Below are 15,808 nucleotides of genomic sequence, written 5' to 3'. Positions count from 1 at the left end.
TCTGGAAACTAGGGTTGTTCCCGTTCTTGTCGAACTCCTTGTCCCTATTATCACTTTGATCTCAATGTGAAATAGGTTAGACATCATGTTGTGTGTATGTTTTCTGGTATCTTAAGTATGAAGTGTGATTTTAGTGATAACGTGTTCATGGTTATGTGTTTGGAATTGTAAGCATCTTAAGTTATGTCAACTGAATGTATGTGAAAAATGATGGGTTTTTATGGTTTAATTTTCTGTGCGAATGTTTGTGTAAATCATCAGGTGTAAAAGTGGTGTAATTTTGCTGGATGTAATGTTAATTCTTGGCTGAATATAATCATAAAATTATTACACTGAAAGATTCACCAAATGATCCACGAAACGCCTTAAGAATTAACGTATGAATGATGATATAAAGAAGCTGAAAATAGTGAACAAATTTCCAGCATTTGGTAGGTTGGTTTCGGCCAATCAAAGTGGTAAAAAATGCAATGAAAAATTAATGTAAAATATTTTAAATCACTAAGGATTGAACCCAAGACATCATTACATGAAAGCTACAAAAAAATCAACAAAAGATCAAGACAAAAATGGATTGGAAGAGACTAAATTTCCAGCCTGCTGGAAATTGTAGTCTCGGCAAACTTTTAAAAAATGAGCTTCATTTAATATTTTTTAAAAATGTGAGGTTATTGGGGATTGAACCCATGACCTCACTAAATGAAAGTTTCATAAAAATTTCGTGAAAAATATGAAAGGAAAAATAGATGTGGTGAGTGGGAATTGAACTCACAACCTCTTGAATCGATGAGAGAGTTAGGAAAAAATAAAGGAGAAAATAAATGTGGAGAGTGGGGATTGAACTCACAACCTCTTGGATAAGTGACAAAGTATAGAGATAAATTAAAAGAAAAATAATGCGCTTGTGGGGGATTGAACCCACAACCTCCTTGACTCAAATGAAAAATGAGGGGAGAAAAAGAAAGTAAATATTTAAGGGGTTGATAGGGATTGAACTAGGGTCCCCCAAATCTAAAAAATGCAATTATCAAGTTTAAAAAAAGATTAAGTGCTGTCAAAGGGATTTAAAATCGGGTTCCCTTGCCCAATTCCATATTGACACATAAGTCATACGTAAGTAAATATTTAATGAATATTGCCTCTAAAGATCGAAATCAATATCTTGGCATATCTACAATATGCACAAGTCTTGTAACACATAATCTTGGGTTAACATGAATCACTTAGACAAACTATGAATGAAGCCTCATGGTTTGTATATGTGGAATCATAACTCTAGCATACGTTTAAAGGTCAGTGAGCCTAAGATGTATGTGATAAAATGATGTAACCCTAGAAGGGTTAAGTAAGAGTGTGAAACACACTAAATCGACAAGTTCATTGACTTATGATGAAATGATCATCCACGTGAAGGGGTGAGTAATTATGCAAAACAAATGTGTTAAACTTAATGAATGAGGTGACAATATCATAAGAAGATAATGTGAAAGATGAGAGCAATCTCAAATGAGCCTAAGTAAATGTTACCAAAATGTACTCACCTATGAGAGAGAGTAAAGTTAATGAAGAGACCAGTTTGTATGAACACTCTAATGAAAGTATTGAAGTTAATGCATACTTAATACTAATGCTGATATGAGAAATCATCTAATGAGCTATGATGTCCTCATGCTAGAAGTCAACTTTCGTGATGTATGAGTTGAATGTAATGTAACTTTATACTAAGCACCGGTAGGCTAGCTATGAGCGGTGATGCCTTCCTTCGGGAAGGGTGGAGGTTCACATAACTCTCATGAGATAAGACTGTCCGGCATGACGGGTATCGGTCTCCTTATATCTCCTAGTCTTTGAACCTTTACTGCCAATATATGAATATAGCATGGTTCGATTCCCTATATACTCTAGCATGTTTTGGTTCACTTTGGGTGATGATTCCACCACTTTTTGGTGTGGGGATTACATACTGGATTTCATGTTGCTCACATTATCTATGTCGGCTAAGGTTAAAGTTCCCAAATAAAGAATGAGTCCAGCCTCAACGAATGCACATAATGAAATAAACGATACCAGAGTTGTTAGGATAGGATAATCAAAATGTGAGCTAGATTTAAATAATAACACTAGGTAATTCTTGGTCATTGCACAACAAACCCGATGAGAGTCTTAAACTACATCCTAGATATGAGTCGTGATTTCACTACTAGATGAATGAATGAAGCAGACTCTGTGTTTGCTAAAAGAGACTCCCTAGTTGAGGTCCCATATGTTGAGTCCTCATATTGGGAAGTCCAAATGTCAAGTCCATGATTCCAAAGTCTCATGGCATACGAAATAATGATGTGAACTACGTGATATGATATGTGCAATACGTTATGTGCTTCTTGGAAAATGATAAGTATGACGATGCATGTTACTCTCATGGCATGTCTTTCTTAATCCAAATTTGGCAAGTCCACATACTTGACTTTCCATAAATCATGTTGTTAGGAAAGAGCTATTCTTACTCATGTATGTCCTAGGTGTGTGCTTGTATATACCCATACTTAGTACAAGTGTGTACTAATCCCATACGATATCTACTTTTAGGTGCAAACACAGGTGGATGTTAGAGCTTATAGTACGACGTTGCAGCTATCCAGACGTGGAGCATTCATCCGGATTTGGTAGGCCCTCATGCTTTAGAGGACACTTTCCCTTTATATTCTAGTTTAAATATAGGTTTGAGTTATTGGAGTATGTTCCACTAGTATTTCTTTCTCATCTTACTTCAGACATTGTATTGGTGCCATTTTTGCAAGTTTACACTTAATGCAGTATGGAACTATTTCTTTCATCTCATGAAGTTAATAATATATGGTTTATTGTAAAGGTTTATGCGTTTCAGTAAAATCTCTTATAGGAATTTTAAGTAACAAAAAATTTAAATTTTGTGCTAAAATTAACCTAGATGAAGTAACAATGACGTATGTAGCATTGTCTGCGACCTCTGAGAGGTCAACAACACCGATCTCATCTGGGGTCTATACTCCGGTCGTGACACACCAATTGATTGCCGATCCATCCGTAGATCGAGACCCTCAGAAATGGGTCTCTAAATTGGATCAAGGACTTATTGGATGGATCGTGTATTTTTTAACGAATCTTCAATTAGTCCGTATATTGACACCCTCAAAACCTAGTCTCCAAAGTTGATCACAGACTAACACAATGGATCATATATCTGTAGATGGATCATGGATCATTATTAAAGTTTAGACCCTCCGAATATGGTCTATGAAATCTAACACGGTCTGACAAGACAAATCATAGTTTCATTGAAAAATCGTCTGTTAGTTCGTAGGTCTAGTGTAACAACCCAAAACATCATTATTTAGAAAGGGTAAACAAGATTGAAAAGTTTTGACATTGTCCCACTAAAGCGGACAGCGATGTAAAGGCAACAAACCCCGCTAAAGCGGGATTAACGAGGTAGATTACGAATTTTGAGAAATATTGTTTTCCATCTTCCCAAAATTTACTTTAAGTAGTAAATTACCCCAGAAACCCCATAAAAGTTATTTCAAGTGTGAGAAAGAAGGAGAGTAGGTGCCCGCATGGCTTGGTGGATTGTTTCATTAAAAATGGTATTAGAGCCTAGGTTATTGGTCTCCCTATACCAGAGCAAAATGTGAAATAGACTTTCGTGGATAGGTGAGCTGATGTCCACACTTAATACAAAAGGCGTGTATCTCTTGATTTCAATAGCTATCTCGAATATGTAAATAACATTGTGGGTACAACCAAAGGATGCCAACAAGTCAATTGGAATTTGAAGGTTCAATTTTTATCTTGCCCAAGGGTCTACAAAAAGAATGGATGGCCACTAATGACCATCTATGGGATGAACTACTTAATAAATTTAATCTTCGTGTGCATTCTTGGTGGAAAATTGTGAATGTGTGTTCGTTGCTACCTGAAATAATTGGAAATGTGTGCCTTCTTGTTGGATGTTAACTATATTATACATTGTTTTTAGATATGTTTATATTTTATGTGGACGTGTAATTGGATGACCTAAATTGAATGAGTGGATCCTTAAATTTGTGCAAGTTGGAATGTCTTAGAGTATCTTGAGGATGCACAACATGTAGTGTCAATTTACTTCTCCGTTATACAACCCGAAGCTCGTATATTCTAGTTGAACAAATTAAGGAGCCTGATAGAATGGTGAAAAAGGTAGTCGGGAATAATATCTGAAAATGAAAAAGTTCCCAGAAAAATCCCTAGCAAGGTTATGGTCATGTTTATGCCGCCGCAGGATATTTCCCGCTGGTGCGATGCCGCTATATCGGGATTATCCCCCTATACAAGGACATAGGGAGGTAGAACTTCAACAGAAAATTCATGTTCTTTCTTTTTTTTTAATATACAACTAGACATGTTTCAAGGACAATCCCTTCAACTAATTAACCACATTACAAACAAGAATAACTAAAAGCGATAAATTAAAAAGTGGGCTGCTCTAGACAGCCAAAAACGAGCATTCGTGTTCTACAAAAACCTAGTATGCCAATGGGAAAAATATAAGAAACGTATTGTCCTAATTACAATCCCGAGAGGGAAGAGGCGAACTCAATCAAGGACTTTCGGACTGGGTAGTTTCGATGTCCGAGTCAAAGTTCTCCGTAGGCATAAAGCTATTCCTCCGAGAAATCTTGTGTCTCGATCCTAGAAATAGCGTTCTTGAGAGCCACACAAGAGAAAATAGTCTTCACTATCAATCACATCCTTAACATGAGGTGTCTCTCTCCATACCCTTCCTCTTCTCCTAAGTGCAACTTGCGGTGAAACATCTTGACCTCTAGGGAAGTAGTGGGTTGGTGTCACGATTCGCATGTATACCCTAGAATTTAGGGTATTCTTAGGTCATGGCACGGCGTACTTGACCTCTCAGAGGTCTTGTACAATCCCTTTGACATCATTCATTGTATACATATATGAAAAGTAGTGCAGAATTGAAATTTTTCACACGAAAACATCTTAGAATATCTTTCATATAAAAAAGATCATAGAAAACTCTAAGTCTCAATATATTCCATCCTTAGACTTCAAGAAATACTTAGGACATGGCCCATACAATACGAATATATAATTATGTAGTCTATTACAATTCATTGAAATAGGAAAGTCTAAAGACGATTATGCCCTCGAGTCAAGTGAGGAGATACTTCAACTTTGCTTGAAGGATAACAAGATTCCGATCTTTCTTCAATGATATCTCTCACCTTTCACCTACATCTTTATATATAAAAAAATGTATTGACTTAGTACAAACACTTGTACTAATTATGGCTTATTGCATGAAATCATTAAAATTAACATTTATTGGCAATATACTCTTTTTTATTAAAACATCATCGTATAAATATAAAAACATCATATAGCACCTTAGAAACATATAATATATCACATAAGAATTTTACAAAACATTAAAAAATATCATAATGAACCAAGTCACTTTACTGTAAACTAAACTCAACATTATTGTGAACCAATTTAGCATGCAACCCTCTAAATAAAAGCTATCCTAAGACTCACTAAAGTAAAACAAAGAGAGACCGCCCATAAAAACTTTCTAGGAACACCTATAATGAAATAAATACACTTACAATACACCAAACAAATAAACATGATATCCTCCTACCAGAGGTGATTATAAGGTTTACTGAGTGAGTTATGAAGCGACTGCCCATACAATCCCTTTACACACTTGTATGAGATCCTTTAGAGTACCTAGGATAAGATCATTATCACTTCATACAATAACATACATATAATATGACATTCTCCTCCAGAGGTTATCAAAAGACTTACTTAAGTAACTCAAGAAGAGAACGCCCAAACTTGACCTCGCCAAGATTACCTAAATAATCCTTAACACTAGCTAATTTTTGATCATGTCTAATGTACCAACCAACTCTCCTACCTAGAGTCTTTCTTAAGACTTCCCTAGGTAAGATATGAAGTGACCATTCCGATGCCCCCCCTGACACCTTAGCTAGACAACTCTTAACTACTCTAGGTAAGTACTTATTCATTAACATGCTTTCTAACTAGAGTCTTAATCTTCTTTAGTTAATTTAAGAGACATTCATCACATAAGGACATTCAAGTAATGGTCTTGGAGAAGACCTAGGGACTCACTCACTAACATCTTCAAAGTCTATTATGTGACGTCTACATAGCGTCCCATAACACCACTTAAATTTTATAGAACTTCTCCAATACTAGTAGGTATCCTATATGAATAGAATAGGCAATGACCGACATAGACCATGGTAGCAAGGCATGGAATCTGGAGTTGTAACCTACTCTGATGGAGGGTGATCTAGTTGCCAATGGTAGAATCTAGACACATCCCACGTAGGCACATGGTTAAGGATTATGAAGTGTTTCTTTGTAGTCTAGCCTCATGCCTAACTAGATCTACTACCCTTACTATATTCACTCAGTGCTAGCGTTTTTTCTCATAGAGTAATTCATATAAAGGAACATATGAAGGGGTTCCATATCTAGTTCATTATCCAATCACATTAAGCTTACCAAATAGGTCCCCTAGGGGTCCTTACAATGTCTAAGAAGATATCTCAACGATTTTCCTAAGGATGATTTCATGTCGTTCTAGCCAATCAACCTTAAGACTACATTCGAACAAGAAGGATACAATTACGACTTTGGACTTCGAGGATATCATAACCTTAAGTTCAAGGTCACATGTCATTCATACATACAAGACTAAGAGTCTTTAGTATCGTAAGTCAAGAATTCATATTCTCATTATGCATGTATCAAGTAAGGCACTTAGCTCTACCTAAAAAAGACACATTAATGCTTCACTTTATGACACATAACATATCTTTCAAGTAGCACATAAGAACAACCAAATCAACTTTAGGTCACTTTATGCACTACTATAATATTATCAGCATAACTATCAAAAGACTCATATATCGAATTAGGAAGAATTATGCATCAACTCTAAGACCACACACATAATTACATAGTCATAATCTAGCATGATCACCTAATGTCAATTTAAGAACACATACTTTCACCTTAATCACAAGTTCATGGATATGATCAGACTTAATATACATCAACTACACAAACCATCATAATATATAAAGTAGTGCAAAGAAGGCAATGATCATCATAATACATAAAGTAACGCCGACGAGGCCAGATCATTCACAAGTAATGAACATAGCACTACCACCATAAGTGGACCATATAATTCAAAACATAACTCAAGGATTAAACTACATAAAATAAAGAGAATTAGGGCAGTGTACCACTAATCCATTCTACCAACTTCAATCCATAGCTAAATCATCAAATACAATAACAAAAGGCCCTTACCCATGGCCATGATCATCAATTCAATACAAAGATCATAATACTGAATGAATCTAAATTAATTAAATATGTATTTATCAATCTAATACAGCCAATACAACATTCGAATACTATTCTTACATCATTCAATAGCTCAAGGAAAACTACACCAGAATTCATAAGCAATAAGACATAATTATGTCACCCACAAAGTAGTCAAAAACTAGGGTTCATGAATTGCATGGGTTCATAGAGTTTCTAGGTTAAAATAATTAAATTAACATCAATTCAGTCATAATTCATTGATTAAAAACATTTTTTGCAAGAACCCATGGCTAGATCACAAAATAAGTGAATTCATCTTTTTGATCATTTTTGAAATCATGGAAATTGACTCCTTGAGTGGAAGAGAACCCAAGGATGAAAAGCGATACCTTAATTGTGATGAAAAGACCACTAAATTGATTGGAGAAAAAAATGGAAAATATATCTTTTTTCTTGGAGCTTCAAAGCTTCATCAATGGAGGTTTTTTGAGAGAGAAACAATGGAGATATTTTGTTTTCGACTTGACGGTTATGATTTGTAGGGTGAATTGGGGTTTAAGTAGGTCTAATAACCGCCAATAACCAGCCCCTAAAACACCCAAAAGACCCCTGAATTTATTAGACACTTTAACCAAGTCAAACTCAACTTAAATTTCCTGAATTATCGTCAGAAAACAAGTTCCCGATGTGGAGCTGCTCCCATATGATTTTTGAAATTAAATTTCAAAACAATGGAGTCCGCCTTGTCTCCGCGACGGAGCAACTTTTTGCTCCACATGATCCTAGTCCATGACGCTGACTAGTTCCCATCATGAAGAAATCATGCTGCCTTGGACAACTTGCTCAATCAAGGCTTGATCTTCCTCAAGGACCCTTTCTTTGGTCCTTAGGGAGTTTTGCTCAGACATTTAAATCCCAAATATGATAGTATACGAGTTAAGGATCTCTCATATCAATTTCATCAAAAACAAACACGTAAAACTCAATGAAACACACTAAGACAAACAAGGTCATTTCAAGGAAAAACTTGTCAAACGTCATGGACATTCTTGGATGTTTGACCTGCACACTTCATGAAACTTAACACACTTCCTATACACTCTATTATAACTCACCTAAATCATTAGTCACTGCCTCATTACCACATTATCAATCATTTTAGGACCTTACACCCTAATTAGAAACATGTAAGGCTCTAGCTTCATCTAACTCATTTTAGAGGTATTACAGTTGGTCCAGAGTGATGTTAATGTAAGAACTCCCCATCCTATCTTGGACAGATGAAAAGTCCGCCTCAACCCGTGCACCTGAGAGTGGATCCTCAATAGTAGAACCCGCGGACACCGTAGTACCACTAGCCCTGCTGGTCCTCCTCCACTTGCTTTTAGAAGCCAAACCTACTAGAATAAAAAGGGGTGAATACGGGGATCTATAGGCAATACCTCGTACGCATTGAATAAGGGTACCCGATCCTGCTTCCATAGGGAAATGATAAGAACGGGAAGGAAGAATTCCTTCTTGTTGCCCCTATAGAAAATCTTCAACTTAGAGATGATTTGCGCTCCCACATTTATTTGAATGCCCTGTATAGCACATGCCACAACCAGCGACCCAGGAAAACTGACGTATATGTGGTTCTGTTACGGCCGGGAAGTACCCCCTAGAATTAACACACCCTACTTGACCTCTCGGAGGTCTTATACAAGCCCTTAACATTCATTCAGTGCATTGTCATAAAATTAGTGTGGAATTAAAACTTTTTGATACTATAACACTAGAATAAAAAATCATTTCATTTAAAAACCATTAGTACATAGTTAGGACACAGTCTCGTCTTTCCATCTTAGACACGACTTAAATATAATAGGGACACAACCCTTAGAAATATAAAACAAAAATTCTATAGTTTTACCTGAACTTAACTAAAATTTTGATATGAAGGTCCTTTAATAATTAAGGACAAACTCGAACTTGGGAATAGTAATCCAAGCCCTTAATTCTAGGAAAGATCATTTATCCATCCCCACCTACACTTGGTGTAAAAAGATAACGAAGAATGGTATTAGTACAAGAATGCACTAATTATGATAACCATTCAAAAACATGTTTTAAAGAGGACAATTAGTTAAAAAGCATGCATCATGCATTTTAAGAGAAAATTCATAAGCATTTGATACAGAAGACACAATATAGTTCCCATACATCATATTAGATAAAGATACAATTAACAACAACACGTAAATCCATATCACATTTAAGACATATTCCATATCTCCATTACATTACCTTTCCTTTTTACCTTAACTCTTTTACCAAAAGCAAACCTTAAATAATACTTAGTGCAATGCATGAATATTGTACCATTCGACCATTCAAACTAAAATATCACCTTAAGGTAACGAAGATGAACATTCATACATACTTCATAAATTCAAGAACATACATCCACAAGGACATAACATATCATGAAATACAACCTTCACATAAGAACCATCATCTAAGACAACCCCACGTCACATTAGGGTAATGTACAAGTAGCATCCAATAATACTACTTACACCAATTTTTCCTATGAAGTCACCCAGGACGAGGTACATCACATCAATAAGTCACAACGCATGCATTTAATCTTAGGCATATGACTAACATACTTCAAAGCCCTCATATAGGCGCTCATTCATTTATTACATCAAAGACCTTCTTCATAACCCTAATCTAAGCCTACTAGTTCAATGTATAAGTAAAGACCCATAACCTCACACATAACAAGTGCACTAACAAGGAGATCACAAGCATTGCCATTTATCTTATACATCATAATGACAAATATGGCCAACAACATGCATGCTAAGTGAGACCATTATCATGTATATAAAATAAGGCCAATATAATAAATATTAGCTATAACAAGTGTGTTTACACCATAATTACATGCATAATATATATTTGTACATATACAAAAAGAACTCACCCTAGAATTCCCTTAAAGACGTACTTGTGTGGTATATAGATAAAGTCCTATATTCTTACCTACATTAAGTGGCATATCTTAGGAGGTCCTGATTAGTTTTCATCTTCTTACTTTCATTTGTTCATTTTACATTCGGGAACTTCGCCATAACCAACATAGACCATGTGAGATAAATATGGAGTCCGGTGTCAACCCCTCACACCGACATCATATATAATATAAGTGAATCCAGTAGCTATGGTTCCTATGGAGTAACATAGTTAAGGAACTAGGAGGTTGTTACTAGAAACCCTCTTTATGCTAATTTACATTGTACTTTCCATTTCATGAGAACACAGGGGAAGCTTCTACGTAAACAGACCCCTATCATTATCAAATCACTCGGTGCTAGGGTAAATTCCCTTTTTTTTTGAAGAGCCATTAATTATTTAGTAAACATTAGTTCATAAGATAGGCCGTAAGTGATTAACTCCTTATATAATATGTGCATAGCTCATAGGGTATATGATGAGAATGTCCTTTCATCAAAACATACATCATGTGAGAATATACTTTCACATAATCATAACATCCATCACATAGTCTAGTTTAAATTACGATAAAGAAAACCTTTCAAGAGACACTCATTCCCTAGATTATCATTCTTCATTCATACATGTAACACTCCGAAAGTTCTTGACAAAATCTAGAGCCTCACATGATGAAATAAACCTTAAAAAATTATATCTAAGACTAAATTTATGTGTTAAAGCTATTTAGGAAGTATTAAAGTCAAAACGTCAAGAAACGTCCATGACATCCGTAAGGTTGTGCACTTGAACCAGTAAAACATCCTTAGGTTTCGTGAAGGTTGAAGGGGTCATATGAAGTCTAAAACTTGTAATAAGCTATGATGATTAATAAAGTCTTAAAGACATTTCAAAAAAAGACTCTAGCTTAGCAGCGAGTGAACTAGTAGTGATTAGTGTCCCTTCCCAAGAAGGGAAGATAGGTTCACTAATGTACTCATGATATAGAGATTACAATGCTAATGGCATTAAGAGGGTCTCAATCATGTCTCCTACTTCTTGAACTATGTTTCCTCCATAGGAACACTATCCTGTGGATCCACCTAGATGTTATGTTCGTGTTTTGATACTACCTCGGCAAGTAGTCCACATTATTTAGGAGTAGGTTTTCGTGACAACAGATAGTTCATGTGGTCTATGTCGGTTAAGGAAAGTGTTCCCGAAAGTAAAATGAAGTAATTGTAATACCTCTAAAACGACTTAGGTGATACTAGAACCTAACAGTTGTTTATTAAGGTTTTGAAATACTAAAAGGGCTATAACGAGGTTAGGAACTAGTGGCTAACGTTTCATGAAGTTTGGAGGTCAAACGTCTAAGAACGTCCAGGACATTCAAAAGGTTTGACTTAAACGACCTTATGTTTCTTAGTGCGTTTCATTGTGTTTTATGTGTTCGTTTTGGTTGAAATTGATGAGAGAGGTTATAAATTCTTATACATACATAGTTGGGATGGAAACATCTGGGCAAACATCTCTAAGGACCAACCAAGGATCCTTGAGGACAGACCCATCTCGATTGACAAAACTTCCTAAGGTAGTCCCACCTACGGAAGGCAATCGACGCCTAGTAGGCTTGTCAAAGCCCCGTAGGTGGTGGAATCAATGGTGAATTAGACTAGGTAGCTAAGCATCAATTTTTAAAGGCTCTGTCCCAGTTGACAGGAGGCCACGAAGGTGCATTTGTGGACCTGTGCCCCGTCGATGGGCAGGGGTCATTTGGGTCTGCTACCTGCGCAGGCTCAATGTAAGGTGAAAGGGTGAAATGTTAAATTTACCCCACGTCCAAACAAATGTTTTTGCCGTTTCATAGGGGTGTTTTTTGTAATTTAACGTGGGTTCATAGGTCCTAAACACCTATTTGAATTCATTATTCCAAATCAAAACCCAAAATCTCTAAGAAACTCTCTAGAAGTCCAATAAAGTCAAAACTCAAGAGAGATCTTGGATTGAAGATTGGTTGGCGATTCTTCATAAATTCATTATCAAATTCATGGCCTAGCATCTATTGAGTTATGGTTCTTCATCATTGAATCTCTTTTCTTCAGGGAGGCAAACTTCAAAGTGATTTTCAAAGTCTTTCAAAGATGAATTTGTCCAATTTTGATGTCTATCCATGGGTTCTTGAATCAAACATTTTAAGCCATTATATATTGATCGAATTGATGTAAATTTGATGGTCTTAACCTAATTAATCTATGAATCCACGCAATACATGAACCGTAGTTTATGACTACTTTGTGGGTGACTGAATTATGTCTTTATGTTATTTAATTCTTCTTTAGTTTGATTAGGGCTAATGAATTATGATAGATCATATTAGAATTGTTACTATGATTGCTAAATACATAAATCTATGTTGAATTACCTTTGATTCATTGTCTATTGTATGTATTTAATTGAATTAGTGACGTGCCCATCGAGAAGGGCCTTTGTGCATTGTGTTGGATGATTTAGCTATTGATATAAAATGGTAAGAGTGGATTGGTGGTACGCTACCCTAATTCTTCTTACATTATGTAATTTAGGTTTTGAATTATGTTGTAATTGGTATGGTCCACTTATGGTGGTGGTAATATGCGCATTACCTGTAAATGATGTGGTCTCATTGGTGTTACTTCATGAATTATGATGATCATGGCATTATCGGCATTAACTTATATATTATGATGGTTTGTGTAGTTGATTCATGTGAAGTATATCATATCTATCTAAATGTGAGAAAGGTGAAATTATTTGTTCTTCTATTGACATTAGGTGATCATGTTAGACTATGACTATATCCTTATGTGTGTAGTCTTAGGGCTGATGCATGATTCTTCCTACTTGGTTGTGTGAGTCTTATTATGGTTATATTTATGATATTATAGTAGTGAATAGGGTGACCTGTAGATGATGTTGGTTATGCCTATGTGCCTATAGGATGATATGTTATATGTGAAGTATGTGTTTATTTTACTTTGGTGGACTTGTGTCCCTTACTTGATACATGCATAATGCGAATATGAGTTCTTGACTTAGTATGCTAAATATCCTTAGTCTTGTGTGTTTCATTGACATGTGACCTTGAACATAGCTAAGAATGTCATTTATATGGAACCTTCATCCTAGATGTAAGGTTACGATATCCTTGAACTCCAAAGCTGTAATGGTATCATTCTAGAGTGAACTGTGGACTTAGGGTTTATTGGCTGGAACCACATGAAATCATCCTTAAGAAAATAATTGAGCTATAACCTTATCCATTGTAGGTCAAGCCTAGGGACCTCTTTGGTAAGGTGTAAGGTGATTGTGTTGTGAACTTAATATGGAACCCCTTCGTATGCTTCTTTATGTGAACTACTCTATGAGTACAAAGTGTAGCACAAATTGAGTATGCTTGGTAAGTAACTATATTTGAAATATGAGATTATAGAACAACGAAACTGTCGATATTCCTCAACCATGTGACAACATGAGATGTGTCCAAGTTCTACCATTTGCAAGTAGAACACCCTCCATTGGAGTAGGTTATATATCTGGATTCCATTCCTAGATACCATGGTCAATGTCGTTTATTTCCTTTTCTCATGATATGGGATACCTTCTAGTGTTGGAGAACTTCTATGAAGTGTAGGTGGTGGTATGGGACGCTATCTAGACAATGCACGATTAGGCTTTGAAGATATTAGTGAGTGAGTCCCTAGGTCTTCTCCAAGACAATACTTAAATGTCCTTATATGTTGAATGTGTCTTAAGGTGAACTAATGAAGATAATGACATAGGTTAGAAAGAATGTTAATGAATACGTACTTATCTAAAGTAGTTTAAGGGTTGCCTATTTAAGGTTTAAAGGGGGCATAAAGGATGTTCTCTTTATGTCTTACCTAGGGAAGTCTTAAGAATTACTCTAGATAGGAAAGCTTCTTGATAAATTAGACATGATCTAAACATAGGTAGTCTTAAGGATTATTTAGGTAATTTTGGAGAGGGTGTATGGTCTTCTCGTCTTGAATTACTTAAGTAAGTCTTTTCATAACCTTTGCGAGGAGAATGTCATATTGTCTATATATGTTGTGGTATGAACTGAGAATGATGTTATCCTAGGTACTTAAAAAGATCTTTTAGGTGTGCGTGAAGGGATTGTATGGGCAGTCGCTTCATAACTCGCTCAAGTGAGACTTAGAATAACCTTTGATAGGAGGATCTCATTTTATGTGCTTTGTAGGTGTTATTGATGCTATATTATAATGTGTGAACCATTGGTGAAGTTACAGTGATTCGCTGTATACTCATTGTGAGTTCATTGTGACCTTACTGTAATGTGCATATAAATTGAGTATAATTTGTATTGTGTCCTAATTGTGATATTCGGTCCTTAAATGTGATTCCTATACTTTTAAAGTGATGTTTTAATCAAATAGAGCATATTTATCATAAATGAACGTTTTTCTTGTTTTTATGCATAAAGTCATACTTAGCACATGTGTTTGTACTAATTCCATACTTTTTATCTATCTTTAGAGGTGTAATAAAAAGGTGAGAGTTATCTTGGAGCAAGCTTGTAATCTATTAATTGTTCAAGCAAAATTAAAGTATGTCCTCACTTGACACGAGGGCATAATCGTCTTTAGATTTATTTTATTTATGTATATGCTTAGACTTAGTATTTTCCTATGGATTATATATGAAAAAAATTTTATGATGTTTTTCATGAATATTTTTGATTCCAAACTAATTTTCATACATGTATGCAATGAATGATGTAAAGGGCTTGTAGAAGACCACCAAGAGGTCAAGTACGCCATGTCGCACTCCTAAAGTGCCATATTTTCTAGTGTGTGCACTCGGGATGTGACAGTAATAAAGTGAACATTAACTAAGATGACTTAAGGGGATTGACTTAATTTAGGCAGGGGTATGGGAGTTAACCTATACATTGCACTTGTTGGACCTTATGGAAGTCTTAGGAGGATGCTCTTATGTTCTTATGCTCTTATGACTTTAATGATATGGATATGTGACTTTACATGTTCATGATACTATATGATGTTGGTTTCACTTATGAACATATTGTTGGTCTATATTTCTAAACATGATGATGAGTAGCTATGATATTTTATTATATGAAGTTAGACATTACCTATGATCCTTTGGTTGGTTTGCTTGTTTGAGTGAGGTTATGTGACTTTTGAGCTCGTTAAGGGGTTATGAGTAAGGGTCTTGCCTATGTTGTAATGTTATGAACCCTTGTATATGCTTTATTGTTATAACATTATGTTGGAGTTGCTTTCGTCATGTGTTATACTATGCTATTATATATGTTTACTTCACTTTACTTGATGATGTTTGTCTTGTGTTGAATATGGTACTT

This window comes from Solanum pennellii, chromosome 4, assembly GCF_001406875.1.
Source record: "Solanum pennellii chromosome 4, SPENNV200".
Taxonomy (NCBI): domain Eukaryota; kingdom Viridiplantae; phylum Streptophyta; class Magnoliopsida; order Solanales; family Solanaceae; genus Solanum; species Solanum pennellii.
The sequence above is the reverse complement of the archived record's forward strand: the minus strand, read 5'-3'. Positions refer to the sequence as shown.